Source organism: Homalodisca vitripennis, chromosome 7 (genome assembly GCF_021130785.1).
Source record: "Homalodisca vitripennis isolate AUS2020 chromosome 7, UT_GWSS_2.1, whole genome shotgun sequence".
Lineage (NCBI taxonomy): Eukaryota > Metazoa > Arthropoda > Insecta > Hemiptera > Cicadellidae > Homalodisca > Homalodisca vitripennis.
Window position 1 is genome coordinate 56,469,412 of NC_060213.1, and position 17,616 is coordinate 56,487,027.

At 33.7% G+C, this 17,616-nt stretch overlaps 1 protein-coding gene across 1 annotated transcript in view; it reads left to right on the plus strand.

Moving 5' to 3' along the window:
- Positions 1-17,616, plus strand: part of LOC124365827 (elongation of very long chain fatty acids protein 7-like) — an 89,233-nt gene that overhangs the window by 57,813 nt on the left and 13,804 nt on the right. The window lies entirely within an intron of this gene.

Genomic DNA, 17,616 nt, shown 5'->3' on the forward strand with positions numbered 1-17,616 from the left:
ATTTACTAGAAGTTCTTGGCTTAATAATTATTGTTATACACAAAATTTAATACTTACATAAACAGTTCGCGGGAATTTGGCTTCTTGGCTGAGACAGGCCAATCTTTCAAACACATATCACCACACATATACCGGAAGTGAGCGTTTAATTCAGCACGTAAGAGACGTACTATCTTATATCTTAATATACGGCATACATGCTTTTTACTCGTGAAGCCTTATATTCTATATATCATAATTCTATGTGACGAATACTAATTTAAAAATATTTTTAAATAAAAATTCTTATGTATTGACTTCACTATAACGTATTTAACATTAATGTATGTCGAGAACGTGTTACACACATATTGTTGTCTCAATATTAAAAGGTATTTAGCTATTGCATTCGAAGAAAGCGGATTGTCGGAGTTCTTGGGGGAGGGGAGTAAAGTCTTAATTATGTTCAAAAACATTAAATGCCAATGGCGCAGTGTAGCGTGTACGATAACCGAATCAAGCAGCGTCAAGCACGTCGGCTGCTTGGACGGGTGACAGCAGCCTACGTTTCCACCCTTTGTGGTGGTTCGGAATTCACCTTTAAGCCGTTAGTGCCCAGGTTGTGTTAGAATCGGCTTTTTAGCAAAGTCTTCGCCTGGTAAAAATGACTCACCAAATAAATTTTTATTTATTTTTTATTTATTTCATGTCGATAAATTCCCAAAACAGTTATATAGTATAAAGCCTATGCTTCAATTCTGGTATTTCTTCACTGTTTACATATTTATATTTTTAATCCTCCAATACGTTTGAAATAACATTTCCATGTAATCAATCTACGTTTATATACAGGTTTCCCTAAATCATAGAGCGTTTTACTCATTCAAACAACTGTTATTTTAGTTACAAAAATAGTACCGAATAGACGAAACACATGGGGTTGGAGATCTCTGAGATCGCAGTAATAAGTACTCGATATTGCAAAGTTTACTTATAAGTTTTATTACGGCAAATAAAACCTGCAAGCACCATTTTTAGATGTTAAAATTAATTTATGACTTGCTACGTTGCTGCCAAAATAGAGTAATAATTAACTAAAATTGTATCTTTGGGTTGGGCCTGGTGGTTCCAATGTTCTTTGGAATTTTGCCTACAGACTTAATCACTTAATAAAGCCCTAAATTACTTCCCTTCACGCCGATGTCAACTCACACGCGTGACATCAGCATCTTGGCTCGAAATCGCAACTGTAGTCACTAAAAGGAAGATTGAATCAAGTAGCCCTCAAAGAAGAATCATTCTAGGTCTCAAGAACTCGGTGATTAACTCAACGTTGGACGCAAAGGTGAACTTAAAGTACTTGGTCTCACCTAAAACAAAATCGCGACGGTATTAGCCATTTATTAAGACAACTGATAATCACGACAACGTGGTCTCGTCAAGAAGACATCGCCACAACTATATCTGTATTAATCCGGTAAATAAAACGTCATCATAGGTAAGTTACTTTAATATTTACAAATTTACTTTATATTACATTCAAAATAGATGTCTCGCATGAAAGAGCTAATTTTTAATACGGAAATGTAAATTGTATTTACGGACAAGACGCGCGAGGTGTGGTAATCATTGAGCTGTCGAACGGCTACAAAGTTCATGAGAGAAAATTACTACTCGTGACAATTAGGTTATTATTCCGCCAAGAACCAAGAATATTGGAGAAAAATAATACTAACTTGTAATGAATAACGAGTATATATGTATACCACATGTAATGAAACTAAAAAAAACTGTACACAGTCTAACCAAAGTGTAATCCTACACATAAAGTACCTATGGTGGGAAGGGTTGATTCCATGTAAATGTTAAGTTAAGCTCTAATTCATCTTCCTCTTAGAGCAACGACTGGAATCTGACGCTGTTAGAGATTTGACTCCTGAAATTTGGAGTTATTTTCGTCTGAAAATATCCAAAAAATAGTCGGCGACGGGGAAGAAGGAAATGAACCACAATGTGCAATAGAGGTGAAGAGATATTGTCTCTCACTGTCTCATCAGATACACAACAGAGTGCAATACGGTAGTGCACATGTTTAGAGAATAAGAATATCTCTTCACCTATATTACACTATATCTATTGGTGTCTCTGTCGAAACGATGTAACGAGATACTTTTTGAGCTTCTTCGTCGCCGAATTGTTTTTGGATCTCTTCAGACGAACATGACTCCAGATTTCAGGAGTCAAGTCTGTAACACCGCCAGACGCTGCACTAAAGGAAGGTGAATTGGAGCTTCAATCAACATTCACAAAGTTTAATTGATTTTCTATTAATTAACAATGACTTTTATTAGCAGATTACGTACAGCAGATATTCGTTTTGGAAATATTGAGGTTGTGCTACTAACAGAGTCGATCACTTAGGGGTCTCAAAATACTAAATCCATCACATAATTTAGGAGCTGAGAGCTAGTTTGTATTGTACAAGAACACTACCTTACTTTTGTTGAAATCAATTGAGACATGTACTCTTAGAAAGAATGGTCAACCCCATTTGTTGGTGGAGATCGAAATGGGGGGTATCAAAAGGGTTAAATATAAATGATAAATTTCTTACATAATTTTATTATTTTGACATACTTAAAACTAACCGTGAGACATGTCAATATATGTTAACAGTGCTAACTAATCAAATACAAAACCTTAAAGTTGCCACTATCGATCATTGTATCTAGTTGTCTGACAGTGATATAACAATAATTATTTATGTGTCTGAATGTCATTCAAGTGTATACAATTTGTTCAAAGTATTGTGATAAACTTTTGACTCTATACAGGGTGTTTGAAAAGTATGGGTACGGCTTAATATTTTAAAAACCATAGGAGATAACATCTATAAACTTTGCACAGTCTCATATGGCTATGTAAACTATTTTTCCTTGCTATTACCATGACATGCCAACCATGGGGGGACGGCCCACAGAGGAAAACATGGAAATCTTAAATTGAAGCATGGGTCGAGTGATACCTCATTTGAAAGAGCTCACTTAGTAGAGTTGAATGCCGCAAACCGCATCTCAAAAGGTTTATCCAATCAGAAATGGCGGGTTGTTTTAGGTACACATTGTGAAGTACATTATGCGCTGCCATTTCTGACTGGATCGTCGTATTCTGATGCGGTAGGCGGCGTTTCACTCTACTATCCAATGTGTTTTCACTGACTTTTATTAATTAGCAAATTATGACATAAATTTATCACACAATAAATAAAACACAATAAATACCGATGTTTGGTTTAGTAATAATACAGTGGCTCTAGGCTTTTATGGTATCACTAAGCTATTAAATTTCAAAGACGGTATATACCAAAGACGGCACAGTTTAATATTATTTTCTAAAATTTAAAATCCCATGATTTTTAAAGCACGTTTACAAGCATGTACTATGCTACCAGTGGCATGCTCGTAGATTTCGGTTTTAACGACAGAACGTCAAGACTGGCAAGACTATTCAAAATTATTTATTTATTTACGGTTTTAATTTTGATAAGTAGCTTCTTATATTTTGTGACTTAAAAACAGTGCGGATGTTAAATTTATAAACAAACCAAAAAACAAACAACGGGAAACCAAGAATGTGATATATAAAATTGACTGTGGATGCAACAAGACGTATATCGGCCAAACATCAAGACCTGTGAAAATTAGGCTAAAAAAACATATTTATAATTATAAAAAAGAAAACATTGAAAAATATAAATTAGTTGAACATGCAGTAAAGGAAAATCATCATATAAATTTTGAATCATCTAGTGTAGTTTTTAAAGAATCATCCTGGACTAAAAGAAATAAAATTGAAAGTGCATGTATGACAGTTTTAAAAGATAATTATACTTCCCAACCTTCCGTAAATTTCAGTGATATTTATATACCATTAGTAAAAGAAGAAATCAATTCCAAAATTATGAATTGCAAACCATATTTTTCTACATAATTCTTTTATAATTTATTAGTTTTTGGTCTTTACAATTAGTTTTAAATTTTATTCTATTTTATCATATGTTTTTTTATATTTTACACATATGTTTTTTCTGTAAACAATATCTACCTGATAATGCCTTAACCGGCGAAAGCGCTTTTTAAATAAATTAAATGTGGAAGTATGAAAAATTTCTTTTCCATTAAAACCTACTCTCTTCCATCAAGAATACAAAGCAGAAAACCTTACAAAATGTCAGCTCGTACGTATATACCGTTTAAAACATTGAGTAATAATTATCTTGGGTTACAATCTAGAGGGCTATTCGTTATCTTAACTGACGTGCGAGCGTATAAAAAGACGCCACTAAAAGATGAGTTCGTCCACGTGTCCAAAAAAAAAAACAACGAAAGGATTGGGTTACACCCACTTATATCCCACCACACAAATAAAAGACCTGTTAGATTTTAATAACGTCAAGGGAAGGTTAATTTATATGGCAGCAAGTTTATTTGAAGTGAATGAGAGTAATTAAATTTTGGAGGTTTGCTACACCATTTTTGGCTTGTACTAAAACTTTTAACATAATGATATTACTTACATTTTTGTCCATTTAATGATCAATGTAATCATTTACAGCCGATACAAATAATACTTGAAATTTAATTGATAACTGTTATTTTTTAATTGTTTGGAATAACACTCGTTACTTAGAATTGAAACGAAGTCTATATTACGCAATATCAATTACAAAAAAGATGTAATTATTTAATGGGTGTTTATTTCATATTTACACATACAATTCCAACAGGATTCAAAGGGCGTTTTCAGTCGAAGTCCTATATGCACTTGATTTGTCAACAGGAAAATAAACGTTAACAGAATGTAGGTTGAAACTAATTTTAGAGTAGTAGTGCATATATATGGTTCTAACTGTTACAACTATCATAAAAATATAACACCATTACACACAATAAGCGATAATGGATCACTTGTAACCCTAGGGCGAAAAGTAAATGAGTGTACTGTTGATTTTGAAACTCCCTTGTAGATGTTCAAGAAGTAAGGTACCAACAGACGACTTGCAGCAACAGATTGTATCGTATGTCTAAGATGTATCAAGAGGAAAGGAAATATAAACCGAAATACGTTGACAAAGTTGATGTGTATCTAAATTTATAAAAGGATCCTTTGCTTTGTTCTACGGACAAAAATGCAACAGCGCAGCGTTCAGTAAAGTCTGAAACGTAAAGTTATTTTTTCCATAATTTAAATAATAGCTATGAAAAATGTAAAAATGAGTTCTCGAAACATTATTTTGAAGGGTCTAATTAAGGGCTGTATGGAAGCTATAAAAATCTGTGTCAGTTTGGTTGGATACGGTCTTATCATCCGATATCGGAAATGCATTATGGTGAACAGCTCCTTCTTTGGCACAGTATAAGGAAGGATGTCTCCAGATTTCACTTCCATAAATAATATAGTTTGCATAAGCATTATTAATTCCATTAGGCCTTCTTTTCAATAAAAGTTCTTGAAAATAGAATATTAAATTTTAGTGGAAAGGTATTCTGTAGGCAACTTATCAAAGCTAAAAGTATAGAACTTTCAATATCGCTATACTTTTAGATGGAACATTTATATCTGAAGTTCAAGTTCAAATTCTTTCTTATTCTTTCGTAATGTCAATATTTTATGAGCTTCTTTCAAGCTTGTCAATTGTAAAGAAAATATTTTATATTATAAATAATACTATATAACGAAACAAGACACTTAAATACTTCTACCATTACTGGAATATTAACCCTCCAACTGGCAGTCATTTTTTCCTGTAGTGGCAGCATGTTTTCGATCCTCGTGCAAGGGTTTTTTAAAAAATTTATTAAAATATAAATTAAAAGTAATATATATAGAAGTATATATTTTTGTGTTCAGAATTAAACATATAATAATATTAGTATTTAAATTTGGCCTTAAAAAAATGTTGACTAAAAATTTTTTTCCATGAAATTCAAAATTTACATTTTTTTTTTTTTAATTTGGGGGGACCATACCTAGCAAACCAAGTTATAGTAAGAAAACTATAAAAGTGAGATATCCATTTTATGTCAAATTTATTCTAGTTTCAGAAACACATAAGCATTTTACAAATTTATGAAATATAATAACACTATATAACAAAAAGCAGCGATGCGCATAAATTGTGAAAATAGGGTGTATATGTAAGAGTTTGCTAATAAAAGTTTTACTAATACAGTTTTACTTCAATACATGTTATATTGCATATTTTATTACTCAGAATGAAGTAAACTATACAGCAGTAGTAAAATAAATTCTATAACTTTTTTTTTTGAAGAGCCGAAAAAAGTTTCATTTTGTCATTACTCAAAACTTTTTGCGAAAAATTTTCGAAAAATGTATTTATTCTAAAATATATTTATTTGCACTACTGCAATATTTAACAATTCACCACACACTAAACACAACACTAAAACACAAATAAACCTACTAAAACTTACTAATAAACACGACTCGTCACATCAACAACTCAGACGGCATCGACAACATGGCGGTCACATCTTTTACGTTCCAAACTACGAACTTGGTACATTGCAACTACAATACAAAAAGGAATAAAACTATAGTATCCCTTAGGATTTTTTTCCCCGAATCCAATGGTGCATGAATCGAATCGATACGTTGCCGGAATATACTGTAATGAGTGATTATGCAAGGGAATGTTTGTTCATCAAAATTTTGATGAACAACAATCATAATTGGGTTGTGTTTATCAAAAATTTGATGAACAACAGTTGGAGGGTTAAAAATATATATAACACAATAGTACGAAACTTGTAAAAATTGATCGTTTTCATTGGATTTTTTTATAATTAGTTTTTTATATCCGTATGCCACAATTAAAGATGTTTATAAACAAATACAAATACTTTTCAAGGAAACCTCATTTGTAAAAATCGGTTAAAAAATTACTATTTTATGGAAGGTTTCTTATTACACATGCAAATTAAATGGCCCATAATTTGACAGTATTTGAACAGCTGTTATTTAAATAAGCTGTTACTGTAATTAAAATGGAACACCGAAACTTACCATTCAACGTTTAACATCTAATAAGTAGGCTAGTTATTTTCATAACACTTCAAATTGCAAACTGATTTAAACAAACGTGTCTATTTTGTAATTTTTAAATTTATGGTAGTGTTAAACGTTTTTGACGATGTGTTTTTACTAATATAATACCTTCTGACATGGACCCGTTTACCAAGTGTGTGCCATGATCGTAAAGACAACAAAGATAAAACTGTTTTTATTAAAAAAAAAAAAAAAAAAAAAAACGAAATTACGTATAGCTTTTAAACAAAGTGGAAATTGGAAAAAATATTCATCATTTTTAGCTTAGAATTTGAAAATATATAACCAACCCAACCTTTTTGTTACAACCTATATATATTCAAGGAAATTCTGACAACTATAATAAACCAATATTTAAAATTAAATTAATATAAAATAGGTCATTAAGTATGTACGTGAATTTAAATTGAAAACAAATTATTTTTTAGTAGCAGCGTTATATAATTATGACCACACAGAATTAACGTTACCCAATTATATATATATATATATATATATATATATATATATATTTCGCTACTAATATTTTTATCTAATTTTCTAAGAACAACTAATTTAATAACTATAAGAAGGTAAATTACATTGGAATGTTTAAAATAGTAAGTCGTCATAAAAGAATTATTTCACGGAATAAACGCTTTGATTTATTAAATGCCATTTCAATAATACTTCAGTAGAGTGTACTGTTACTTTGTGGGGCATTATAAAATGACAAAGTTAAATAGAATTTCCTTCCATCGTGCTATTTCAAAAGTAAATTGAACATTGAAAATTTTCGAGTAATAAGAATTATACTTGTTTGTTATGGAGTTTAAGTTGTCATAATAAATAGCTTTAATTTCTAGCTGGTGTGAATACACTTGACTCCAGGAAATCATTAACACGACGCAAATAAATAAAATAGTAGTTTTGATAACAATTTTGAAGCATCAAATATTATAATATATAAGTGATCTTATTGGTATCATTGTATAAAAATAGCAGTCAATAAATAATAGTCAACACTTACTTCATTGTGGTACAATCAGTTTTTGGTTGGGAAAATATTTGTTTATTTGAAATTAATAGTAATTAAGATAACTTCGCTAATGACAGAAAAACTAGACATTTCTTGGTAACTCTACGAGAAATACAGGTATTTAATGTAATATTTAAGTAATTTTGTAATCAGCCCGTATAAAACCGATTAAAGATAAAAATTTAATATTTTTCATTATGTATACGTGCTGTAGTTTCAGGGAGTGATATGTAGGGGGTGAGTTTGTATTCATTTACGACAAAAAAATTATATTTTTGAATTAAATATAATTAACTAAATTATAGGTTTTATACATTTTTTTCTTGGAGAGATAAAATGTTTTTGTAAATGAAAAACATATCACCTGGTCTTCAACTGTTTTTCTCTGAACCTTTCCGAAATGCTCATGGAAATTGCACCACTCTTCGTAGATTGATGAAAAACGTTTTCTAATTTTCCTGTCTTCATAAATGGTGTTTTAAAGGGCTGTGGTAAAAATTTACCTTACAAATTAAAAATATATTCCGACCGAAAAGCAATTAAACCACTAATGCTGCTGTGAACTTGCATCTACAAACAATCAATAAGTATAGTCTATAAAAGTGTTGCTCTGCTAAGAGATATCAAACAAAGAGTTTATTGTAATTTGTAACGCACAAGAACGCGTTAACAAAACATGGCAGAGTGACAAAGTTTCTCGCGCTTTTTGCGCAAAACGGCTGAGTTAATCCTCAATAATGCTAATTTATGACTTTGCGCCAAGTTTCCAACCCTACATTATCCTCTTGTTAGGCGCAGATCCTCTCCTGTATAAAAACTTTCATTGCTTTTATTACAACTTTAGCTGTGCTATTCTTGTTTCTCTCCTATTGTTTTCTTTTAAAATTTTATAGTTTACGCGTGCTCTGGGATCGTGCCAGAAATATCGTAGTGCATTCAATTGTTCACCTGCTGAGACAATGAGAATGCCTATTCACCTATATTACACTATATTGTAATCTATGTGTCTCTGATGTTGAAACGATGTAATGAGTTCGTTTTGAACTTCTTCGTTGCCGACTTGTTTATCCTTTCAGACGAATATGACTCCAGATTCTAGGAAAGTCTGTGAAAAAGTCAAATTTCAGACGCTGCACTAAGAGCAGGATCGTACCCTTGATTATGGATATTTCGAAGGACTCGACATTCACAGTAGTATACTATTCAGTTTCCCTTTTTGTAGGTAGAGCTTGTAATCAAAATTGGCTTATTGTAATTGTTCTCATGGTTTTACTTATGGAAAACCTTCTACATACTCTCTCCAAACACGACCTCCAGAGCCCTAAACCACGCAAACCAGAGGAATCAGTACAAAATTGATTTTATCAATATCAAAAAGGTTCGTTGACCAACTTTGTTTGCTATTTCGTTCCAATATGATAGCTGTTCATTTTAAAAAATCATAATTCCGTTACTTATGAATCCAGGAGGTAAAGTGATTTGTAATGTACATAAACATCTAATTTTGTTTTATATACTTGTTTGTATCTCGAACGATTTTCAAAATATTTGTATATGTAAATCCCACAAAAATGGTTATATCGCCAAGAAACAGCTATGCAAGTGCTGAAACAAGTTCAACTTAGTACAAAAATTGATTTCATGAATGTCTTGTACAAGTCAATTGGATAGCGTGATATGCCAATTTGGTAAAATGCGGAGGCCTTTGGAAAAATGTTGTTAAAACCTTTAAAAAAAATCATAACTCCGTTATTTATGAGCCTAGAGAAAACATTTCACAAATGTGGTTGGAATCCTGTATTTCTAACATAACCCATATGAATATTTCAGCTGTCACCACTTACCTACTTCTTCCGAATTAGCCCGAAGGACTATTTAAATTTTAAAAGAATGCTATAACAGTTTTCATCGCTCTATAGCTCGAAACATGTAGTTGCAATCTATTACTGTGTTTATCGTTACATTGTAGATTTCTGATTATTTTTGTCATACCGTATTCTGATTCAATACTTAAATCAAATAATACGATTCCTTATTTTCCTCTTTTCCACCTTCCTTCCAATCAATACTACTCCTTTTAGGTTGAATCTTTGACCTATTTCTATACGAATTTACACAAGTGTCCATCAGCTTATAAACTTAAACTTGTGTTTTAAATATTTATAATTAAGTGCTTTAATTTTTAAAACAGTGGTATAGCTAATACCAATATCACTAAAAATGAAAAGTAGCTTGTTGAAATCACACGAATAAAAACAATTAGCAAAATTGCAAAGTTTCGTATAAAATACGATGGGTAAGATCTGCTGGATATAGTTCTATGAACCACCGAAATCTGTGTACCTACTATAGATCAATGTAAGTTTGCAATGCAGTACTGCAAATTTAAACACGATCTGAACCTCGTGGGTTGGACAGGGGGCTGAATTATGTCCAAGACCTAGGAGCGGTCCTGTAATAAACATATTTCTTTCGTCTATGTCCCGTGCTTTGTAACTTAATCCATCCTTACATTTACGTTTTCGCCTGGAACGTTTCAGCATTAAATAACTTCCATATTTTAGGATCGTCCGTTTCTCGTTGTCCTGTGAATACAATTTTAAAACAAGACCAAATACGCCACACCACGTATCATTACAGGGTTCGCTGAAAGTCTGTGTTCATTTCATTCTTGAGACGCCTTACGGACATACAGTCGTATGGAAAAGAAATGTTTTCAGCAGATAAAAGAGAAATTGTGAAAGTCTGCAAGTGATAGGTCTAAACCCCTTAGATGGACATGCGCCATCATGTGACTCATTGTTATCTTTGTGGAAATGTGCAAAAAAAGTTTCGTAGAAAATTTAAAGGCCACATATGAAATCTTTCTCAAGATATTTTGCGGGTACTTGGACTCTATGTATTAATATGTCACATGTCAAAATCTCATATGATTGCACTCAACAAGTTGAAACTTTTATTTTCTAGTTTTAATGATAGTTGGCCATAAGACAAATGTAATGATGCTCGCTAATGCTCAAACCAAAAGCCATGGAGTGAATGCATCCTCATTGAACTCGATGCACTTTTTAAGTCCAAAGGGAGGTTCGTTCTCGAGACATCGTGCGAACAGACAAACTGACAGAAAAAATTTTTGTTTCCAGTGAAAGTTTTGCTAACGCTCAGCCAGTTATACACAACTCAATCGATGCGTATGTTCGAGATTTTTATTTTCATCTAACATTTATGAACGGGATTTAGGATTTTTACAGAAACTCCATTCATCCTTAAAATCATCCGCAAAAACTCCAAAACCACCATAATCCGTAACTTTAATACAAATATCGTATCTGTATTCTACACATGCATACACACATATGCATGCATGTATACGTTTATGCAATACAACGCATGATATTGAGTACGAAAACTGCCGAAAGTTAAACTTGAAACATGAAAAGATAATATGTATCCAAGATGACATCGCTTTATCAAGTTCGTAAACCAGTCTCAAGATAGCAATTTTTTCCCATTTGTGCAAAATGTTATCTCTACTATTCCCCAATGCAGGCCAAGAATTTTTACAAGTCCTAAGCAGTTTCTGTACACCTTTATACTAACGTATTTTTAGATACCCGTTGGAGGTAGTAAGTTTTCAGACAACATTAAAATATATTAGGCATCGAAGAGCAAAACGGAAACGGGTTTTAAAAATCTCAGGTCATTTACAGCAATTTATGATCTTCCATTTGTTTAATCTATTAAGGCTTCAAGATAGCGATCCTACGAAGTTTTGAGACGTACACTAGTGCTGAATGTTGAAGTTTAATGTTTACAAACAACTGTTGCAACAAAACTGAATCCACATTCCACATTTATAGAATTCACTGTAAATGGTTATAACGATTTTAACTTTGTAAGGGTTTTCAACACCGTAGTGTTTCTATTTTTTTTTTTTTTTTTTTTTTTTTTTTTGTCATGTCTAAATCATTAACACGTCATCCATCAGTGTTGGACAAATTGACCTGAAAACTGATAACGCTTCGGTCTGATACTTCAACGTGATAATCTAACGTAAAATCTACCTTTCCGCTTAAACCGTCCGTGAATAGATAGAGGTCAACATTTCACACTATCTGCTATCGAGTAAAATGTTTATGGACAACAGTAGCGTAGCTAAAGAAGGGATGAGGGGGGATAGAACCCAAGCCCTCCCCCCCCCCCAAAAAAAGCAATACAATTTTTAAAAGACTTATAAAGTAGCAATCATACTTGTTTGTAATACAACTATTAAATGTTCCACTTTGGATTCGGCTTATCGTATTTAAATTTATATTCATTGAGATTTATTCCAGACCCCCTGGTGAGGTATGCTCTTCAATCGATTACCCCCCAAAGTCAAGTCCTAGTTACGCCACTGATTGACAATTTGACTTTTCTCACCTGAAATGATAGTAATATCACTCTTTCCATAGTGCATTAGTTTTCCTTCGATGATTCAAATCTCATCTACACCAATGTGTTTATTTCACCAAGACCTTTAAATTCCTATAGGACTTAAAATTAAATTTTCGTTTCTCCATAATCCATCTATAAGAGGAACTATAAGAATACTCCTAGTGATTATCATAATATTACATGCATATAAAATGTTTATAATTTAACAGACGCGTTTTTGTCAACGGCCTAAATTATGAGCTTCGCTTACGCTCAGCCAACAAATCTGCAGCTAACCATCAGAACCGAGAAGAGTAAAAAGACGTTTTGGTAGAGGGAAAGCGTTTCATGATATTTAGACAAAAATACCATCCTGTGCTCGTCCATTGTTTGCGTAAACGTTGCGTAAAAACTAAACAATATGTGGGAGGGGGAGGGGGAGGGGCGCCCACTATTACGCCAGTCGTATGATCGGATGTGTACGCTATCATTGCAGGGGCGTGCCGGGGCCTGCCACATTATGTCGAATAACGGCCAGTATTTCGTGTTGAACAGTGCACTTTTACTGCCTTAACGTCGCGTTGTTTCCGCTGGCAGTAATCTATAGCGGTGTTTCTCGTAGGGGGCGACGCCGCACGGCAAAACCCTCCCTCATTTAAGATTGTGGAAAAGTCGTTGTGTCGCAGATGGCATTTTGCTCACAAAGATCTTGGTTATGTTTGTACCGTATTATTGGCTGAGCTTTAGCGAAGCTGTAAAATACCATTTATGTCCGTTTGTCCGCAGTATATCTCGAAAATGTATTAACCTACGCACTTACACAGATTTTCATGAAGCTTCATTTATTTATGAGCAATACATAGTTCGATGATGAATTTGGCTGAGCGTTAGCAAATATTTTTACAATGTTCTTATATGCAACTATGATATAAACGAGAAAATTGCTAAATAAATCAATTATGAAATACGAGATCCTAAACAAGTGATTCATAGAGTAAATATAATTATAATAGACTGCAGTCGGTGACAAATTTTACTTCAGCGTACCCTAACGTTGTAATACGTTGTAACGGGTTGAATTCGTCGCTCCTAACAGGTAAAATGGTTCAATACGCTGACGATACAACGCTCTGTTTCAAAGCTAAAACAAAAAACCAATTAGAAATCAATACTTTTTTAGAACTGAATTCATGTATTCAGTATTTCTCAACATTGAATCTGAGAGCGAACAGTTCCAAATCAAATGTGTTAAATTTTTGCCTTCGACAATATGAGCCCGAGGATTGCGTTGCTGTGATGGTGGATGATGTACTCCTAGAGGAAAATGATTCTACCAAGTTCCTAGGGATGTGCCTTGATCGAGGCCTGACATGGGACGATCACATAGAAAGCATCTGTTCAAAGGTTTCTTCGGGCATTTATGCTTTACGAAATCTCTCCAAGTTTTGCTCCTTGGACTTACTAAGAACGGCCTATTTTGGCCTTGTATATCCTCATATAACATACGGGCTGAGACTGTGGGGCAGCTGTTCTAAATACAAATTTGAAAGAGTATTTAGAATTCAAAAGAAAGCGGTCCGACTAATTTCAAAATTGAAATTCAGAGATTCATGTAAAAATTCCTTTAGGGAGCTTGAATTACTGACTTTGCCCTGTCTCTATATCCTTGAGGTTACTCTGTACTGCCGATTCAAGTGTGAGTTGGTCCAAGGCAGGGACGTTCACCAATACGGGACTAGAGGCCGGGACAATTTCCGTATTCAACAGCACAGAACCGCCATGTTCGAACGTCTACCATCCGAGGTTGGCGTAAGGTTCATAAATAAGCTCCCTGATGAGATAAAAAATTTAAATGATCCTAAAAAATTCAAAGCTCGATTGAGAAACCTATTGGTGTCGAGGGTGTTCTACTCTGTTGAAGAGTTTATGATGAGCCGCTGGGATTAAATTTGAAGTTAATTGAAATAAATTGGCTAGTCCTTTAGTTCTGTTCTAAATTGTAATCAGCATACCTGAAAACTTTTTAATGACTGAATTGACTTGCATTTGAATTGATTTATTTTAATTAGTTTAATTCATTTTAATACATGTATATTGACGATTGTATACAATTTGCTTAAATTGTGAACACAATAAAGATTTATTATTATTATTATTATACCCTCGCTAGCTTACAGGGTACCTTTTTTGAACACTGCTATAAAACCTAACTTACTGAACAAAAATATGAATGTTATTTTGCACTAAGAACTCAGCACAAAACTTCATTTCTACATAAACGATTCTAAAAATTAGTTCCATTGTGGAATTTTGTTGAGCGTCACTGATGCCTATAGTGATAGTAGGGTGAAACAATTTCTCTTTTGTATACCGTGGGAATGTAAAGTACTGTTTGACAGTATGTTTATCTGTCTGCAGAGCATCTACAGATGAAAGGTTGTGTTTGAAATTTTGCATGCAAACTTAACGAAGCCTGTTACGAGACATATAATTATATATATACAGGGTGGCTGGTCATCAGTGTTACAAAATTTTTGGGTGAAATTACAAAGTAAATGAAGTGTAATGATGCATGTAAGAGGTTCCAAATAAAATAATTGGTTACAAAAAGAATTATTTTAATTTTTTCTAAAACAACCATGTTTTTAAACATATTACAGCAATTTCTCAACTACCTGCAAACGGATTTGAGTAAATGACGTAATTTTCGTATTCTACATTAAATTTTCAGTAGGAATAAGTGAAAATTTTAAAGGATCAATAATAAAAACTCCATTGTTAATAGTTCCAAAGTTTAAAATTTAAGTATCTGTTATAAATAAAAAAATATTGGTCTATTGTATTTTTCTACACCCTGTATACAAGAAGGTAGCTAAATATTTTAAAAACTGCGCCATTTTATAAGCTTTCCAACCATACACTACACTATTGAGGTTTAGATCTGCATATGTTCGTTTTAGTGTTTGTAATTTCACCCAAAAATTTTTGTAACACTGATGACCAGCCACCTCCGCCGGGACTCGAACCCGGATCTCTCACTTGCCGGGTGAATGTGCTACCATTACACCACAGTGCCCTCACTTTTGTACTACAAATAAAAACATTCAATACAAAAATATTATACTTTTCACACTTTTCAGGGACGGTGTAATAACTTATAATGGATCCTTATGTAGAGGGCGGTTGAAAAGTAACTTCCTAATTTTATTTGTTCATTTTTTTATCTTTTACATTTATTAACCAGACTAAGTATTAAATGAAATGTGAGAATGTGAGGAATGTTTCAGTCAAACAATTTAATACAAAATTAAGTATGAAACCTCTCAAAGGTCAATGTAAGCGTGAAAAAAGAGAGAAGTCATTTCATTTATAACAAAGGAAGAATTAGGATTGCTTAAAATGAATATGGATGTCACTATATCAATATTAATCCACATTAACATATCGGTACATATATGGGAAACCCTGGTACTGTTATTAACTGTTTTTAGTCATCACGGTAGCAATACTCTACAGAGAATTGATATCTATGTAGCAGTAAGAGTGTAGGTGTATCAATTTCAATTCTAGTGTAGCAATGTGAAAATCATTGTAGCTGTATGAATGTCGATATATCAATATCGCCATAGATGTTCTAGTATGAATACCGTTGTATCAATCCCGATACCAGTGTAGCAGTAATATGAATATTAGTGCAATATCGGTGGAACAATATCGGCTACACTTCTTTAACTGTTTTCTTGACAATGTTTAGTGAGTGAGTCACGCGAAAGAGAGTGGGCACATACATGCAATGTAAGGGGTTAGCTCATTACCTGATTCCAATTATTTTTTTTAAATACTGAAACCGTACATCGCCGCTCGCACACCCACAGCAAACCATCAGGGAAGCGCGCGCCCCATGGTGGCGAACGGGATGCCGGATCAAAACAAAACTAGGCAAAAAAAAGAACACCGTGGTCAGTATACTCAGGTTCATTTACTAAGACACAGCATAGGCCTATCCAGTCAAAATAAAATATATATATATATATACTATAAATAAAAAAAAATAAAAAGTGCCTGCAGTAGTATACCTCAAACAATCCTTGTCAGGTGCACCTGCATACAAAAATTAGAAACGCCATAATTTGAAACAAGAAAATGCCAATTCCACCCGGTATCCTTCGGCTAAGGGCGGGCTCCTAATGAAATCCAAGAAATAACTAAATAATATCTAAAACTAACTTAAAATTAAATAACAAAATATAAACTATATAAATGGCAACAATAACAATAACAAATAAATAAAGAATATGATCAGGGTATCACAGATGTTGACTAGTAGAAATGTCCATCATGGTGGCCGTCCTTCAGCAGAGCGCAAAAAGCGAAGGTTCTCTGCGACCACGCATGATGGAGAGATGACAGCAGAAAATCAACTCATCTCCTGGACCTCATCAGTGAGGGGCCGTAAACTTAGCCGCACATGTCAGAAGGAGAACAGCTCAGCAAAACTAACAAACACTTAAATAAACAAAAAATTAAACTGGAGCTACTCCTAACTTGTACACCACGGCTCGGAGTCTCTACCACTCTACCGGAAAGGCCAAAAACGCCTTCAAAAGGTCAGTGGGCTTTGCAGCCAATAAACCACACACACATACACTATATAAAACACACATGAGCCGGGGAGCGGCTCAGACTCCCCCCCCCCAAAAGGAGGAACTCCCCTCTGTTAATTTCTTCAAAATGAAGAACCAAATGAAATGCCTCTCCCCCCCAATGGTTGAAGAATTATAAACCGGAAACCCTGAAGTCTGCAGAAGGGAAAACCAAGAAAATCCAGTTGGAGGCAAGAAATCACTCCAAGAGTTGCGTGGGTACAAAGAAGAAAACAGGAACCTTGATCAGGAAGAAAGAGCAGAGGTGATCAGGCCTCTGGACCTAAAACCCTCCCGCACAGACTAAAGAGAAATCACGGATGACTCCGGCAAGGCTTCAGATGGGATATGTGCGCCTTCCTGAAAATCTTCCCGGACTGAGGATCTCCCAGTCGGGCAGTCACCGGAGTCAGAAACTTCAAGATGCGGTGG